Source organism: Bos indicus, chromosome 3 (assembly GCF_029378745.1).
Source record: "Bos indicus isolate NIAB-ARS_2022 breed Sahiwal x Tharparkar chromosome 3, NIAB-ARS_B.indTharparkar_mat_pri_1.0, whole genome shotgun sequence".
In the NCBI taxonomy this organism is placed as follows: Eukaryota; Metazoa; Chordata; class Mammalia; order Artiodactyla; family Bovidae; genus Bos; species Bos indicus.
This window is the reverse complement of record NC_091762.1, coordinates 53,500,032-53,516,986: the sequence shown is the minus strand read 5'-3', so window position 1 is coordinate 53,516,986 and position 16,955 is coordinate 53,500,032. Positions and strand designations below refer to the sequence as shown.

The 16,955-nt window shown below is 39.7% G+C and overlaps 1 non-coding gene across 1 annotated transcript; it reads right to left on the bottom strand.

Annotated features, from left to right (window-relative positions):
- Positions 1 to 342: 342 nt before the first annotated feature.
- TRNAC-ACA (transfer RNA cysteine (anticodon ACA)) lies at positions 343 to 416 on the bottom strand. The gene has a single exon. It is a non-coding gene; the product is annotated as a tRNA-Cys (tRNA).
- Between the last annotated feature and the right edge of the window lie 16,539 nt (positions 417 to 16,955).

Here is a 16,955-nt window from a genome sequence, read left to right as displayed (position 1 = left end):
TAAACTAAATAGTTTTTATCTAATTTTTGAGGATAAGTAACCCATCAATCAACAAACATTTATTAAGTGCTTGCTGTATACTCAGCATTGATAAGAGCTGGGGTGAGTTCAAAATTCTAATGTGTTGGCCCTAGGAGAGGTAATAATAAAAACATGGGATTATAGAACAGAGAGGTTGAATTCCTAAAGAGTGAATTCCTTTAGGGAAGAGGGAAGATAAAGTGAAGTGAAGTTGCTCAGGCGTGTCCAACTCTTTGCAACCCCATGGAATGTAGCCTACCAGGCTCCTCCATCCACGAGATTTACCAGGCAAGAACACTGCCATTTCCTTCTCCAGAGGATCTTCCTGACCCAGGGATTGAACCTGGGTCTTCTGCATTGTAGGCAGATGCTTTACCATCTGAGCCACCAGAGAATTGGGAGGTTGCCCAGTGGTGAAATTGGAACTGGGCTTGGAGAGTAAATCATAGTCAATAAAGAGGAGATGAGAGGCCAGTGCAAGTGGGCAGAATGGAGTATTTTGCCTCACTGGATTCCATGACCAATGAAGTATGGTTCCCTTTGATATGCAAAAATTTAGGTGGTCCATATATCAGACTGCTTGGGCTGCCATAGCAGAGTATCACAGGCTGGGTTACTTAACAGAAATTTATATTCTCTCAGTTCTCTTAGTTCTGGAGGCTGGAAGTCCAAGCTCAAGGTGTCAACAGAGCTAGTTTCTGATGAGGACTCTCCTCTTAGCTTGCAGACAGCTGCCTTCTTGCTGTAACCTAATGTGATCTGTCTCTTTGCATGTATCCCCAGTGTCTCTTTCTCTTCTGGTAAGAACACCGATCCTATTGGATTAAAGCCCTACCTTAATGATTTCATTTAACCTAACTCGTGCATGCTTCGAAGTTGCTTTAGTCAAGTGGCTGACTCTTTGTGACCCTATGAACTTTAGCCTGCCGGACTCCTCTGTCCGTGGGGATTCTCCAGGCAAGAATAGTGAGTTGCTATGCCTTCCTTCAGGGGGTCTTCCTGACCCAGGGATTGAACCGGTGTCTCTTATATCTTCTGGATTGGCAGGCAGGTTCTTTACCACTAGCAAACCTGGGAAGCCCCATTTAACCATCATTACCTCCTTAAAGGTTCTGTCTCCAAATATAATCACATTGGTTGTTAGAGCTTCAGCCTATGAATTCAGGGGTGCACAATTCAGTCTAGGACAGTCCAATAACACTTTCAGATCTAGAGTGACCTACAGTGTGTTTGTGCATATATGTGTGTGTGTGTGTGTGTGTATGTTTCTGTTTTCTGAAGCTTCACTGAATATACAGGCAAATACAAGGGAGATCATAATTCAGCCATAAAGACTTAAGAAACCAGTAGAAAAGTGTTTCTCTCACTCAAAATGCACATGGAGAGCATAGCTCTTAGGTCTAAGCCAGTAATTTCAATGACCCATTCACCAGTACCCTCTATTCCTCTCTCTTTTCTTTTGCCACATGTATTCTTCCACCTACAAGCTTCCATGAATCCCACCATCCTCTTTATCTGCATCTTCTCATGGATAGCAAGATCACCCAGAGAAAATGAGCATGACAAACTTAGGCAAGGTGCTTAAGACAATGCTTTTACTTGTCTCCACTCAACTTCCTCTTGCATTCTGTGTCAGTCAGGATCCCAGAGAAGAAACAAATGGCACACTCAAGTGTGAGGAAAGTTCAATAGGAAGGCTATTTGTTCAGATGTAAGCCAGGTTATGGGAAAACAGGATGGCAAAATGTCCTGGGGTCAGCAACAGAGGAAAAGCCATTACTCTCCGAAGCCTAAAAGGAAGAGGAAGCTACCAAGACTAGTAGCTATAAGGGAAGGCCTCCTAACATCAGCTGTGTTCCTTGGGAGAGGAACTCTTGCCACTGGCAGCTCATGGCCAGGCAGAAAAAGACCTGGTAGGATAAATATTCCCGACTCTCTTTGCTCTCATTGGTTGAAACCAACCAGAAGTTAGAGAGTTAGGAAACTGGTTAGTATAACCCATGGCATCTCAGGGCACAAAGCAGGTAGAATGGATTGAGGGACAAAAGGGAGCACACAGCATGCATTCCTCATAAAAACATTTCCAAACATTCATCATTCTCAAACTGTTTGCTTCTTCGTTGTCTATCTTCTTCTTAGAACATGATTTATATTCCATTTTTCCCAACAGAGATGAGAGGCTTTTCTCATATTTTTCACTTCACTACTCTCAGTTTCAGATTCTAACTGTCGTCATATTACTTCTTTCCCTAATATTCCTGGGGGAGAGATGTCTTTCCCTCCCAAGACCAAGATCAACACCCGTAAAACATCATATCACTACTCTGGAGCTCGCCACATAAATTATCTTCATTTTTTTCTGTATTGTCAATTTCTCCCAATGATTTGCTCTTTGTTTCTAAGTTTAAAATCATACTCAAATTTCTTCCTAACCAAAACCAAACTTTTTTATGAACAGTCTCTTCCCCATGCGTTACTACAGTATCTGTTTCCTCCTTTTTTGCTACTTGTGTTTTAAAATAAAGAGTCTGTCCTCGTTGGCTCTAACTCCTCACTTGTGTCACCTGTAGTCTGTATTTGACCCCTCCATGCCCTCCATCCCATTGAAAACACTCTTGTTAAAGTTGCCAGTGTTGTTCTTGAACCAAATTAATGTTCTGTTTGTAGTCATTCTCCTACTCCTCTTCTGAATAACTTAACCTGAAGGGTGGGTATGAATTAGCCAGGTGAAGGTGCAGGGGTGGGGGGGTAGGAAAGGGGAAAGAGACTGAGGAAGACACTGAATGCCTCAAGTGTCTAATTTAGGTTTTTCATTTCCAGAACCTATTGCACAGTGGATAGATGTGAAACAAATATTTATTGATGTATCAGTTCAGTTCAGTTCAGTTCAGTTGCTCAGTTGTGTCCGACTCTTTGCAACCTCATGAACCACAGCACGCCAGGCCTCCCTGTCCATCACCAACTCCCAGAGTTTACCCAAACTCATATCCATTGAGTCGGTGATGCCACCCAACCATCTCATCCTCTGTCGTCCCCTTTTCCTCCTACCCTCAATCTTTCCCAGCATCAGGGTTTTTTTCCGATGAGTCAGCTCTCCACATCAGATGGCCAAAGTATTGGAGTTTCAGCTTCAGCATCAGTCCTTCCAATGAACACCCAGGACTGATCTCCTTTAGGATGGACTGGTTGGATCTCCTTTCAGTCCAAGGGACTCTCAAGAGTCTTCTCCGACACCGCAGTTCAAAAGCATCAATTCTTTGGTTCTCAGCTTTCTTTAGAGTCCAACTTTTACATCCATACATGACTACTGGAAAAACCATAGGCTTGACTGGATGGACCTTTGTTGACAAAGTAATGTCTCTGCTTTCTAATATGCTATCTAGGCTGGTCATAACTTTCCTTCCAAGGAGTAAGTGTCTTTTAATTTCATGGCTGCAATCACCATCTGCAGTGATTTTGGAGCCCCCCAAAATAAAGTCTGACACTGTTTCCACTGTTTCCCCATCTATTTCCCATGACGTGATGGAACCAGATGCCATGATCTTCGTTTTCTGAATGTTGAGCTATAAGCCAACTTTTTCACTCTCCTCTTTCACTTTCATCAAGAGCCTCTTTAGTTCTTCTTCACTTTCTGCCATAAGGGTGGTGTCATCTGCATATTGGAGGTTATTGATATTTCTCCCAGCAATCTTAATTCCAGCTTGTGCTTCATTCAGCCCAACATTTCTCATGATGTACTCTGCATATAAGTTCAATAAGCAGAGTGACAATATACAGCCTTGACGTACTCCTTTTCCTATTTGGAACCAGTGTGTTGTTCCACATCCAGTTCTAACTGTTGCTTCCTGACCTGCATATAGGTTTCTCAAGAGGCAGGTCGGGTGGTCTGGTATTCCCATCTCTTTTAGAATTTTCCACAGTTTATTGTGATCCACACAGTCAAAGGCTTTGGCATAGTCAATAAAGCAGAAATAGATGTTTTTCTGGAACTTTTTTACTTTTTTGATGATCCAGCGGATGTTGGCAATTTGATCTCTGGTTCCTCTGTCTTTTCTAAAACCAGCTTGAACATCTGGAAGTTCACAGTTCATGTATTGTTGAAGCCTGGCTTGGAGAATTTTGAGCATTACTTGACTAGTGTGTGAGATGAGTGCAATTGATGTATCAAGTGAATAAATAGAAAATCTCCAGGGTTTTGGTGTTGAATAAGCATATCATTCAATAAGCATATCATCCATGTAAACACTGAAAGAAGCAACAATAACAATGCACTCTAGCAATACAACAATGACAAGAAAATCAATGAATAAACCTCAAGGAAATTCTGGTACAATGTTTTTGAGTATCATTCATGGAGAAGAAAGTAAAACAGCAGACAATAAAAAGAATGTAGACAATTCAAGATGCTCAGATTGAGAAAATGATCGGTCTTCACAAAGACAGTTCATTTTGTTAAAAATACACTAAAAAAAATCAACACAAATCAACATGGAAAAATGTATACATATTGCCCACCCTAGGGGATCAGTAGTAGAATTCCAGTGTAACTTATTTTATAGTATATGACATACTACAGGTCAGTGTGACCTTAAACATGCACAGCATCAATATTGCTAGCTTCATAGACAATAGGGGTTTATATAGAAAATAATGGTCTTTCCAGGTGGCTCAGTGATAAAGAATTCACCTGCCAATGCGGAAGACACAAGTTCAATCTCTGGGCAATGGCAACCCACTCCAGTATTCTTGCCTGGGAAATCTCACGGACAGAGGACCCTGGTGGGCTACAATCCATGGGGTCACAAAAGAGTTGGACATGACTTAGCGACTAAACAACAATGACATAGAAAAGGACAACTAAGTTGCCCCTGAAGAAACAATGTCCCTCTACATAAAAACAGATAAATTAAAGTGACTTTACTCTTCAAAAGACATCTGATCTCATCTTTCCAAAAACCATGCACATCATATTTCATTTAAATAGTGAATTTTAAATAAAACTCTGATAAATTTTTAATATAATCCTCATGCATTTTGTGTTTTTAGTAGTGAAAACTGATTATTATTATTATTCCATATCAATTGGACTGGGGAACTCACTAAAGGATAATATGCAATAATTTAATATCAGGATTAGGAGTAAGAATCTGAGTAGTAATTGAAATCACTTATCTCCAAATTCATAAAGTCTTTTTCTACGAGAGTTTTCAGTTCTTCCTTAGAATGGCCTCAGCTGAATCACAGATAGTAAGCAAGCCATTATAATCCACAAATTAAAATATTTTTACCCTGAACTTTAATCTTAAATTCTTTCCTATTGCATGGCTGTAATAAAAACCATAATATTACTCACCACATCTAAACTTAACTTTTGTTAACTCTCTAATGTATTTCTTGGAATGTAGATTTTCCTGTGGGGTCAATGAAGAAATTGGAAACTTGTGTTGTGACCTTTCCAGATTTCTCTAGTAACCTCATGAAACAGCATGTGACAATTTTTGCTCTGAGGTAATCTGCCTATTGTAACTTATGCTGAAATTAAGCAGTCTAATCATGGAGTTTCAAGCCTGTGCTTTTAGACTCTTTCCAAGCCCATGCTTTAATATGGGTTAATTCTTCCCCAAGATGGTTTCCTCTTTAGGTCACGAAGTTTAACAAGAATATACCTTTAAGGAAAGAATTAGAGTGAGTTATTTTTAAATTCCCCATAGAGGCAGGACTGGTGACTGAAAAATGGCAGGGCTTTGAAGGTTCTTGGGGTAGGAATTTCATAAAATTATTTTGGAAACTCAAGTGGTAGCATGTTCAAAAGGTCATAGACTCAGAAACTAACTGAAGAAAAACAGCTATTCTTTTTTCTTCAGGCTGAAAAAGAAAGTTAGGTTCAAGCTGAAAAAGTTTGTTTAGATGTAGGTCTGAAGTATTGGAGCCATCCCCTGGGAAACAGAAACTTGAAAAAAATTACTTAAAAGATATTGATTCAGTGATTATTAATTAAATTTTGAATAAATTTGTTTATTTATTTCCTTTTTGGCCATGCAGTGCAGCATGTGGGATCTTAGTTCCCTGACTGAGGATCAAACCCGTGGCCCCTGCATTGGAAGCACAGAGACTTAACTGCTGGACCCCCAGGGAAGTCCCCCAGAACCCCTTTTTAATATGAAATATTTAAAGTACAGAAAAAAAGTATAAAGAATAATATAGCACTCATCCCCCCATCTGTATTTAAGTTCACTTTGGGTCTTTTTAATAAAGCTCATATCCTTTTCTATTGTACGTAAGTATGGCATAGAATATGAACAATAGTTTCCTAAAAGTTTTCTGAAAAGAATATTAACTATAAAAACCAGTGAGTATGGTGTCTTACTGGGGGAGAAATAATGCAATTTAACTACAGAATCAATCTCTTTAATTGCAATGTTTAATTAGTTTTAAACTTTTTGAATCAGTTTTAGGAATTGAAATCTTTTCAGAAAATTGCCCATTTTGTCTTTGTTTTAACACTTCGTGGCATAAGGTTGATGACAGTATTCTCTTATGTATTTTACAATTTCTACTATATTGGTAATTATGTCTTCTTTTTTATCCATGATTGGTATGTGCCTTATTCATTTTTAAAAATTTCAGATTGCTCTTATAGGCAGTTCAGTTTTTAATTTCTTGAATGCCTCTAACATTTCTGTTTTCTATGTTATTAATTCTTTGGTTTTGCCTCAATTCCTCAACATTATGGTTAAAAGTTGAACTCTGAAATAAAAAATGTCTGGATTCACATGCCAGCTCTGCTTGTATCTCAGTTGTGTGACCATGAACAAGTTACTTAACCTCTGTGTCTCAGATTTCTTGTTTATCAAATGAGACTTTAATAAAATTTACCTCATTGGTTGTTTGTGAGAGTTCAGTTTTCATATTAGCTCCACCTGTGCTTAAAAAAATCATGTAACCTCTCTTTGTTGATTCCGAGATTTGTAAGGACTGTTGCTATTGCTAAGTCACTTCAGTCGTGTCCGATTCTGTGTGACCCCATAGACGGCAGCCCACCAGGCTTCCCCATCCCTGGGATTCTCCAGGCAAGAACACTGGAGTGGGCTGCCATTTCCTTCTCCAATGCATGAAAGTGAAAAGTGAAAGTGAAGTCGCTCAGTCATGTTCGACCCTCAGTGATCCCATGGACTGCAGCCTTCCAGGCTCCTCCATCCATGGGATTTTCCAGGCAAGAGGACTGGAGTGGGGTGCCATTGCCTTCTCTGAAGGACTGCTGGAACAGCTTATTAATTGTTCAATTTCTCTATAGGTGTACATTTTTCTTTTTTCTTGATGTGTAATTTTTGAGTGAGGCATTTTTAAGATCTCCAGTGTAATCGTGGATTTGCAAATTTCTCCGTAGGATAAGATGAATTTTTCATTATGTTTTAAGTTAAATGTAAGTTCATGGTTGTGATATGTTCCCTGGCAGGGTTTTCCTTTTTACCATTAAGAACTATTTTTATAGACCTCAGGGTCTGTGCTAGTCAGGGCACTACGTCACTTGACCATCAAATGACTGTAGATTTGCTGCTTGAAGCATCAGGACCCACAGTTTGTCTGAGGAGGGTTAGGCCTGGGCATAAATTTCCTGCACAAACCTGTCCGTCATTATCAGCCCTGACTCACTGACTTACTATCACCATCTGGCCTTTACCTGGAACCTATCCCACACCCTCTCTACTAACACCTTCCCAGCCTTCCCCAGAAGGACTGTCCACCTTGCACCTCCAAAAACCTTTGGGGCTCTTCTATTATTATATTTCACTCTGAATTTTATTTTGTGTTGTATATCCCAGATGGTGCATTTGGTAAAGAATCTGCCTGCCAATGCAAGAGACACAGGTTCGATCCCTGAGTTGGGAAGATCCCCTGGAGGAGGAAATAGCAACCCACTCCAGTATTCTTGCCTGGAGAATCCCATAGACAGAGGAGCATCATGGACTACAGTCCATGGCTTTGCAAAGGGTCAGACATGACTGAGCATACACACATACACAGACACATACAGTCTTGCTACAACAGGTTTATTTCAGGTAATATTTGCTCAGTATATTTTTGCCATTTCTTTCAGCTTTTTTTTTCTTTTTCTTAAAAATTTTATTTTATTTTTAAACTTTACAAAATTTTATTAGTTTTGCCAAATATCGAAATGAATTCGCCACAGGTATACATGTGTTCCCCATCCTGAACCCTCCTCCCTCCTCCCTCCCCACACCATCCCTCTGGGTCATCCCAGTGCACCAGCCCCAAGCATCTAGTATTGTGCATCGAACCTGGACTGGCATCTCGTTTCATACATGATATTATACATGTTTCAATGCCATTCTCCCAAATCTTCCCACCCTCTCCCTCTCCCACAGAGTCTATAAGACTGTTCTATATATCAGTGTCTCTTTTGATGTCTCATGCACAGGGTTATTGTTACCATTTTTCTAAATTCCATATATATGCATTAGTATACTATATTGGTGTTTTTCTTTCTGGCTTACTTCACTCTGTATAATAGGCTCCAGTTTCATCCACCTCATTAGAACGGAGTCAAATGTATTCTTTTTAATGGCTGAGTAATACTCCATTGTGTATATGTACCACAGCTTTCTTATCCATTCATCTGCTGATGGACATCTAGGTTGCTTCCATGTCCTGGCTATTATAAACAGTGCTGTGATGAACATTGGGGTACACGTGTCTCTTTCCCTTCTGGTTTCCTCAGTGTGTATGCCCAGCAGTGGGATTGCTGGATCATAAGGCAGTTCTATTTCCAGTTTTTAAGGAATCTCCACACTGTTCTCCATAGTGGCTGTACTAGTTTGCATTCCCACCAACAGTGTAAGAGGGTTCCCTTTTCTCCACACCCTCTCCAGCATTTATTGCTTGTAGACTTTTGGATCGCAGCCATTCTGACTGGTGTAAAATGGTACCTCATAGTGGTTTTGATTTGCATTTCTCTGATAATGAGTGATGTTGAGCATCTTTTCATGTGTTTGTTAGCCATCTGTATGTCTTCTTTGGAGAAATGTCTATTTAGTTCTTTGGCCCATTTTTTGATTGGGTCATTTATTTTTCTGGAGTTGAGCTGTAGGAGTTGCTTGTATATTTTTGAGATTAGTTGTTTGTCGGTTGCTTCATTTGCTATTATTTTCTCCCATTCTGAAGGCTGCCTTTTCACCTTGCTAATAGTTTCCTTTGTTGTGCAGAAGCTTTTAAGTTTAATTAGGTCCCATTTGTTTATTTTTGCTTTTATTTCCAATATTCTGGGAGGTGGGTCATAGAGGATCCTGCTGTGATGTATGTCAGAGAGTGTTTTGCCTATGTTCTCCTCTAGGAGTTTTATAGTTTCTGGTCTTACGTTTAGATCTTTAATCCATTTTGAATTTATTTTTGTGTATGGTGTTAGAAAGTGTTCTAGTTTCATTCTTTTACAAGTGGTTGACCAGATTTCCCAGCACCACTTGTTAAAGAGATTGTCTTTAATCCACTGTATATTCTTGCCTCCTTTGTCAAAGATAAGGTGTCCATATGTGCATGGATTTATCTCTGGGCTTTCTATTTTGTTCCATTGATCTATATTTCTGTCTTTGTGCCAGTACCATACTGTCTTGATAACTGTGGCTTTGTAGTAGAGCCTGAAGTCAGGTAGGTTGATTCCTCCAGTTCCATTCTTCTTTCTCAAGATAGCTTTGGCTATTCGAGGTTTTTTGTATTTCCATACAAATTGTGAAATTATTTGTTCTAGCTCTGTGAAGAATACTGTTGGTAGCTTGATAGGGATTGCATTGAATCTATAAATTGCTTTGGGTAGTATACTCATTTTCACTATATTGATTCTTCCAATCCATGAACATGGTATATTTCTCCATCTATTAGTGTCCTCTTTGATTTCTTTCACCAGTGTTTTATAGTTTTCTATATATAGGTCTTTAGTTTCTTTAGGTAGATATATTCCTAAGTATTTTATTCTTTCCGTTGCAATGGTGAATGGAATTGTTTCCTTAATTTCTCTTTCTGTTTTCTCGTTATTAGTGTATAGGAATGCAAGGGATTTCTGTGTGTTGATTTTATATCCTGCAACTTTACTATAGTCATTGATTAGTTCTAGTAATTTTCTGGTGGAGTCTTTAGGGTTTTCTATGTAGAGGATCATGTCATCTGCAAATAGTGAGAGTTTTACTTCTTCTTTTCCAATTTGGATTCCAAATCTCATGTAAACACCATTTAAGAGCTGGAATTTTTCTTGTTTTCAATATTCCAAATTTCTGAGAATCTTCCATTTTTATAGGTAGTAGTAAATGTAATCCATTTACTTTTTTGTGATTACTAACTTTTACTTAGTTAAAAAAATTATTTAAAGTTCAAGTGTTAGTCACTCAGTCATGTCTAACTCTTTGTGACCCCATGGACTGTGGCCCGCCTAGCTCCTCTATCCATGGCATTCTCCAAGCAGGGGCACTGGGGTGGGTAGCCATTCTTTTCTCCAGGGGATCATCTCGACCCAGAGATTGAACCTGGGTCTCCTGCATTGCAGGCAAATTCTTTACATCTAAGCCACCAGGGAAGTCCTCCAAAATTATTATGCTTCTTCATTCCTTTCCAACCTTCTATTTTGTTGAGCATTTTACCTTTACTTGTCCCATCTTTTCCTCTCTACAATTTGGAGTAATCCCTTTCATTTTTATGTTTTATATTAGTGATTAAAAATTTTTAATGTGAAAAAAACCTCAGTAATTTTTTTGAACAATATATAAACCTTAAGATGCTTAGCATCTGAACATCCTCCTTCATATTTTTGTATTGTTTCTGTTTATAATTTTAGGTACACCTTGAATTTAGTCCCTTCAATTCTAGTCATTGTTATTCTTTTTTTTTTTTAGTGACTGTTAACCCACTCCAGTACTCTTGCCTGGAAAATCCAATGGATGGAGAAGTCTAGTGGGCTGCAGTTCATGGGGTCGCTAAGAGTCAACTGATTGACTTCGCTTTCACTTTTCACTTTCATGCATTGGAGAAGGAAATGGCAACCCATTCCAGTGTTCTTGCCTGGAGAATCCCAGGGACGGCGGAGCCTGGTGGGCTGCCATCTCTGGGGTTGCACAGAGTCAGACATGACTGAGTGACTTAGCAGCAGCAGCAGCATTCTTAATAATAGTCAATACTTATTCAAATTTGCCAAAAATGTGTAGTTTCTTTACTTAATGTTGTTTCTTATACATAGTTACATGCGTCTCAGTTTGAGGCTATGACTAATCACCCATCTTCAGTTGGTCTGTTCTTACTCTTAAAGACAAGTTTGGTTAGATATAGAACTCTCTGTCAGTAAGGATTTTCCCTAGACATTTTGAAGATAATATCTATGACTTCCAGCATATACTATTACTCAGGCCTCCTAAGGAACTAATTGTCATTCCTTAGTATATGGTCTACCTTTTCCTCTTTTAGGATTTTTAGGATTTTCTCATCTTTGATGTTCAATAGTTGCACTGAAATTGTGTCTAGGTGTGGAATTCATTTATCTGGTTTAGAATTTGATGAGCCCTTGCTGTCTAAGGACTATAGCTTTGTAGGGGCTTTCAGGTTGTGGGGTAGAGACCACACTCAAATGCTTTATAGGTTTCTAACATAATTAGCCAAAGATATGAAAAGTGAGTGGAAGCCAGTGAACAACTTGTGCCTCCATAGACATGGCCATCTGGGCCCATTTCCAGCCAGGTTAGCACTTGCTTGATTCCATCTCATCTAGCAACTTTCTGATACGTGGGTTTCTTGTACCTATAGGGAAACAAGATGCTCATCAATCTGACACAAACACCAGGTTACCTTGAGAAGCTGGTAAAGGGACCCAAGGCCTACTGTAGTGCCAGGCATTAACCGTATGGGGAGAGAGCTGGCATGTCCTGGGAAGAAAGGCTGGGGCAGCTTAGGAACACTTGGAGGGTTGGGGGCAGAGCTATTTACTAACTCATACAGAATAACTTTGGTATTTTAAGGACCACTCTGCTGGTGTACATACATTAAAAGTCAGCTTACTCTACACTATTTTGCTAAGTCAGATTTTAAAATGTTCAGATGTAGGATCTGGAGCTCTGCACTAGCATGGCGACCATAATTTGTCAGGATGCCTGTATCTCTAAATGCTTTAAAAAAGTGAAGGAAGGAACTGGGGAATGTTTTCCTTTTTTTCATCCATATGCACATAACTATGTGGTTTCCCAGCACTCAGGACATAGGCATCCTTTGTGCTTCTTTCAAAGTGGGCTTATGGTAGCAGAGCTCCTCTAGGGCCTTCTTAGACACTGGAATCTTGTTTCTTGGGCACCTTGGAGGCTGCTTGCTCACCTCTCTGGACTATGGTCTCTTGGTTGATGCCTCATTTCAGTGTGATTGCCGTCGACTCTCAAAGTCAACAGGGGAACTATATAACTATCTATTTGACAATGTGACAAGCCAACCAAGGCATTCGTTCTGTAGCCTGGAGTCAACACGGGACTGTTTGGAGAAACCTAGTCATTCTGTTGTTATACTTCTTAGGACGGTTTACTGCAGTTCTTTCTGAATGGATCTTCTGAAACCATATGGAGGCCATGTAGTATTGTCCTGGTCTGCCTGAGCTTGAGTCTATTGATACAGTCTATCTATTCTTGTGGTGAATAAAATTTTTTATTCCTTTATCTTCTGGAATACATTCTCATTCTCTTCTGTCTCCTTTCTCTCTCTCCTTCATTCCCTTTCTCCTAAAGTTCTGTGTAGTGACTATCATTTCCTGCATTGCATTAGAAGCCATTGATGAGTTAATTCACAAGGAGTATACCACATTACTGATGCTGCTTATAAATCTGTGTATGAGATGCCTATCACCAACTGAAAGGCACTGTGCAGCCCCAAGTGCAGCCTGCTGAAACCTCATTCAATAGAAACCCTCCTGAGTGAATTACTCAACTGAGCAACAGTATAACATATACTTTTCAGGGTGTGCTTCAGGGTAGCATATTCTGGGCTTCCCTAATAGCTCAGTTGGTAAAGAATCCACCTGCAATGCAGGAGACGCCAGTTTGATTCCTGGGTCAAGAAGATCCTCTGGAGAAGGGATAGGCTACCCTCTCTAGTATTCTTGGCTTCCCTTGTAGCTCAGCTGGTAAAGAATCTGCCTGCAATGCAGGAGACCTGGGTTCAATTCCTGGGCTGGGAAGATCTCCTGGAGAAGGGAAAGGCTACTCACTCCAGTATTCTGGCCTGGATCTTATTCTAGTTCTGTTAACGTGAGGCAGTCATCTTTTTCTTCTTTTAGAAGATCTAACATAGCAGGATAAATTCATTCTAGATAAAACAACACATGTGAATCAACAAACCTTTACTGGCAATACAAGATAAAGTTATGAGCCAGTATTCCTGTCTTCAAGAAACCTACTAACTGAAGTACCAAGGATAGGTCCCATGAAACAGCCAAGGAAGAGGACGTAGAATGAAATGTGTTAAATATCACGGATGACTCCAAGAGCACAGGAGCACGCGTATGAATGAGTCTACTCTTGTATTGCTTCCATAAATATTTAGCCAGAAGTTTCTCTATGTATGGCTCCCTGCTAGTTGCCATGTGGGACCCACAAGTAAATAAAAGCTGACTCTGCCTTCAGGAAGCTTACATCTGCTTTAAGGTGACAAGAAGAGCACTGGAAAAAGAATAACCCTTGCAGGACCTCTTCAAGACCTCAAGCACTTTCAGGTCCAGGGGGAGTTATTTTTATTTCTTTTTTTTTTGGTTTGTTTCTTTTTATTTTGAAGTTGAAACAGCAAAATAAAGTGTTTCGGCTTTATAGTTTGTTACAGTTTGGCTGTAACAAGGTTCAGGCAAAAGAAAATTGAGTCTTTATTAGTTAAAAACCAACTCGAAAACTGTAAACCAGCTGCTTTACTTCTCTTAGACAAAGTAGAGAACAGCTTAAAGGGGGAAAGGCACAGTGGAAATCAGGGTCAGTGATGGTTAGCATGTAGCAAAGGTCAATTTTCAAAGTTTCTGCTATTATAGAAAAAAAAGGTTGTATTTAAATTGAGGAACAATCACAACCAGACAATCACCTGATCCACTAGCATTCAGTCCACCCTCAGCATGCTTCCAACGAGTAGAAGAAATCAAAAACAGCTGGGTAGGGGAAGCTCAAGGGGGAGGGATACATGTATGTGTGCTAAGTCGCTTCAGTTGTGTCCTACTCTTTGTAACCCCATGGACTGTAGTCAGCTAGATTCCTCTGTCCATGGGATTCTCCAGGCAAGAATACTGGAGTGGGTTGCCATGCCCTCCTCCAGGGGATCTTCCCAACTCAGGGATCAAACCTGTGTCTCTTATGTCTCCTGCATTGGCAGGTGGGTTCTTTACCACCAGCACCACCTGGGAAACCCCGGAGGGGATAATTATGACTGATTCTCATTGATGTATGGCAGAGACTGCCACAACATTGTAAAAGCAATTATTCTCCAATTTAAAAAATCTTGGACAAATAATAAAAAGCAAAAATCATAACTATTTATATAAATAGTTTGGCTTCCAATGAACATTGAACATCTTGAGAGCAAGAACTATGTCTCCTCATTTGTATCTGTAAAGTTTAGCTAAACCCATACATACTGAAGAGCCAACTGCTTAGTGAATGGGTGACAGACATGCTATTAGGTGGTGGGTGAGTGAAGGGGAATTCTGGAGAGGAAAGGATCATGGTTTTCTAGACAAGGAAGAGGAAGGAAGTCCAGCTAATAGAAGGATCTTGAGCCAAAGCACAGAAGCAAGAATGTGAATGAGTTTGGGAGAGACTGTGAGGAATCAGCTGGTATTTTAGAGAGAAATGCCATCAAGCAGGTGGGGCCAGATTTTGAGGATGCTCAGGTCAGCCTCAGCAGCCTCTCCTCATTAACTGAAAATCTCTGGACACCACTTAATGCTCAAGTGCTGTCAAATGAACATGTTTCCTAAACACTTACCAAGTCTTCACTGAGTCCAAGATATTACATATATTAATAACTATATAACATTTGGTTCAGCTATGGTGGCTTAGATGGTAAAGAATCTGTCTGCAATGCAGGAGACCTGTGTTCAATCCCTGTGTTGGGAGGATCCCCTGGAGAAGGGAATGTCAGCCCACTCCAGTATCCTTGCCTGGAGAATTCCATGGACAGAGCAGCCTGGTGGGTTACAGTCCGTGGGATTGCAAAGAGTCGAACAAGTGAGCAACTAACACACCGTATTTATTAAGAATTTACCATGTACTTGGAGCTGTGACAGATGTAGACGAAGGATAATGAGACACTCTTGGTTTGATGAGGGTGACATCAATAAACAAATATTATAACATCACATGTCAGTGCTCTACTAGAGTTATTTAAATGGTGTTTATGAAGCTTGGATGAAGAAGTTATTAATTATCTGCAGGGAGTCAGGACAGAATCTCAAAGATAATATGAGCTTAGCATACATGGCTCCATTTATGATCCCAATTGAAGAATTTCCTCTAGGCATCTTGATAGGAAGTCTTTACATTTCTTTCAGTGATGCTCAAAGCTATATAATTTTTTTCCATCTTGAACCATTATCTTGGATAGAAAGCTATTTCTTATAAAGTTATTTACTGTCTCTCTCCCTGCAATGTTAATCCATTGATTCCAGTTCTGGAGCCCTTCAGAATAAGTTTAATTAAAAGAGATAACTTTGTAATTTCCCAAGGACATCTTCAGTTCTTTAACTATTCCTCATTTGAACTATTCTCCAGACATTTTTCAAACCTGTTATTTTGAGTTTCTCTATTCCATGGCATACTTACAGAATTGTTGAATGTCTTGATGTTTGCATTTGCAAAAGAGTTTTTGAAGCTCAATAAACAAATACAATTAATACCTTCAAATGCTATGCTACTCCCTAGAAAAAAATATGGGATGAGTAAAGTGGTGTAGCCATTATGTCAGCCCCAAAGCACTGCCCAGAGTTACGAATAATCTATTGGAAGGGGCCTTGGAGACGTATCTTGACCAACCTCCTCATTGTACAGATGGTGAAGCTAAGATCCAGACAGATAAAGTGGCTTTAAAAGTGCACACAGTTAGTTTATTCCCTCTATCTTTGTGTATTTCTAGTTGGTATTTGAAGATGGGCATGGGAGAGTTTGGGAGCTCATTGCAAGATGAAAGTGCAGTAATTATTTATCCTAATTAAAAGGGAATCTAAAACACTTGCTTAAAGCACTTTCCAAGTAACTGTTTATATAATTAATGCTGTAGCTTTTTCTCTCTTTCCACAAAGCCTCAGGGATTGGGGATCCTGACCCACAGCTTTATCTGCTGTGGACAGTCTTGTATGTCTGTGGTTTATTGGGTAATGATTTATATTTGCAAGGGAATGCTTGACTGGCATGGGCTGGGTTAGCTCAGCTAGAGAAACTTGCTAATGAAGCCAAGGTTGAGGGGTTTGGTCCCTGTGAGCCCCTTAGCTTTGCTGTGATCCTTAGCTGCAGCCGATACCCCTAATCCCCACCAGTCATCTCACATGTGTGGGCTTTTGAAAGCAGTGGGGTGAAGAAAGATCATTCCTTCCAAATGCTTACCTACAATGGAAAGTTGTGTGGGTAATAAATAATAATGGAGAGATTACAGTTACTGCTTATGGTGCACTAAATATGTAGCTAGAGTAACACATGTATGCTTATCCAGGTGACATGTGACTTAATTCTCATAACTCTATGAGGTATGTACTGGTATTATCTCCATTGTAAAGATTAGAAAGTGAGGCTTGGGGTAGTAAAATAACTTGTTCAAGTTTCACTGACTAATATGCAATAGGGCCTATCTAGGATTTGAACTTGAGTCTGACTGATTTCAAAGTCTACAGTCTAATTGAAAACACTCAACATTACCACTGTGAATTCTTGATT